This window comes from Pristiophorus japonicus, unplaced genomic scaffold (assembly GCF_044704955.1).
Source record: "Pristiophorus japonicus isolate sPriJap1 unplaced genomic scaffold, sPriJap1.hap1 HAP1_SCAFFOLD_92, whole genome shotgun sequence".
NCBI lineage: Eukaryota > Metazoa > Chordata > Chondrichthyes > Pristiophoridae > Pristiophorus > Pristiophorus japonicus.
In genome coordinates, this window is record NW_027254846.1 from 2272903 (window position 1) to 2275060 (window position 2158).

Sequence of the window (2158 nt, forward strand, 5' to 3'; positions counted from 1 at the left end):
GTATGGAATGATGTAATAATTGCCACCAGAGCGCGTGACTGTTGGAGCCCTAATGGTCACCTGCCCACACGAACAGGGCCAGTATAAAAGGTTGGCTGCCATGTAGTTCATGCACTCTGGAGTTGTAATAATGAAGAAGAAGGTCACACTAAGTTTAGCTTACAGAACTCAGCCTCGGGGAGTTCTTCTATGCACAACAATTGGCGACGAGTAACAGAATTCGAATTTTCACGCAACCATGGCTGCTGTTGGAATATTAGAGAGATCCAAAGAGGATGATGATTGGGAAGCCTTCGTCGAGCAGCTCGACCTGTACTTTGTGGCCAACGAGCTGGAAGGAGACACTAACGTGGCCGAGCACAGGGCGGTTCTCCTCAACATCTGTGTGCCTAAAATATACAGCCTCATCAAGAATCTGCTCACAACGACAAAACCAAAGGCGAAGGAATATTCAGCGTTGTGCACACTGGTTTGGGACCAGCGAAAGCCGAAGGAGAATATCCTCATGGCCAGAGATCGTTTTTACACGCACCATCGCTCCGGGGACCTGATCGAGAACACTGATGTTGGTGCGTCTGTCCTCTCAGGGGATTTGCAGCATCTTGCGGAGACAGCCCTGGTGGTATTTCTCCAGTGATTTGAGATGTCTGCTGTACATAGTCCATGTCTCGGATCCATACCGCGGGGCAGTTATCACCACCGCCCTGCACACCATAAGCTTGGTGCCAGATTTGAGGTCCTGGTCTTCAAACACTCTCCTCCTCAGGTGATCGAAGGCTGTGCTGGCACACTGGAGGCGGTGTTGGACCTCGTCTTCGATGTCTGCCCTTGCTGATAGTAGGTTCCCGAGGCGTGGAAAATGGTCCACGCTGTCGAAGGCCACACTTACAGCCTTCTTAAATATAGCACCCTCATTCTATTCTCTTGAAACAAGTTCCTGAATTCTCGGCTAGCTGTGTAGGTTAGAGCTGTGGTTTTATCCTGTGATAGATTCTATCATAGTGTTTCCGAAGTGTAGTAGTTATCACATTCGCCTCACACACGAAAGGTCCCCGGTCCGAAACCGGGCGGAAAGATCTTGAAAACTTGAAAATGGGCCGAATGGCTGACTCCTGTTCCTAACTCTTACATTCTTATGATCTCTTGACCTTTCACAGGAGAACAAACTCTCCTCTGAACATGCAATAGAAAGCTCCAGAAAACATTTCCGTCCGAGGTGCTTTCGCGTGTGAGGCGAACGTGTTAACCGTTACACTGCGGAAACATCTCCACTTTCAGCACCAGATTACCAAAATTAAACCCAATGAGATCGGGATAAAAGTTCCTCACGTGCTCAGGGCAAAATATCTGATTGATGGTCCACAAAAGAATGAACAAAGTTCAGCACGAGGTCAGACGGAAATGTTAAGCGAGCACGTGGACTGCTGAATTGCACTTTTCAGGAGTTGGTGATGACAAAACAAATGGGTTCCGCTTGAAGATCAGAAAAGTCACACGTGGGATTCGAACCCTCACCTTCAGAAAAAACTGCAATTTGAACACAGCACCTTAGACCGCTCGGCCATCCTGACTATGCAGTGCTTTATGAGGCCACCTGCAGGTTGATTTTGAACTTTTGTGTCCTGTCACATGAAATAAATAAGCGCAGCAGGCGTATCTCTGCCTGACACCGGGGAAACAGTGAGACAGACATTGCAGCAAGGTCTGGTTATTTTCAAACAGCAAATGAAATATTAATTCTGGTAGGAAAATATCCAAAAAAACACTGAGCCTAACGTGATTTGAACACGCAACCTTCTAATTTGGAATCAGACACACTACCGTTGCACCATGAGACCTACACAGTGAGCTGGAGATGTTCGTCTACATGAAGCTTCTGCAATACAAGGGGCTTTAAAATCCCCGCACATTCCCACCATGTATCACAAACAGCGCTCACCAGACAGTCACCGAATGGTTTGCTCGGAAACTTTTCTCTTGCTTTCACGGGAAACCATCATTAATTAACCCCTCACCTTCTTTTGCACAATCAAACAAATGCTAACTCAGGGACATTCCATACTTCAATCATTTGGCCTGTGCTTTGCATCTTAACTCGAAAGCCATATCCCATTATTTGCACTGTATTTTAGCTTTCTGGTTCAAAGTCTTCAGGGAT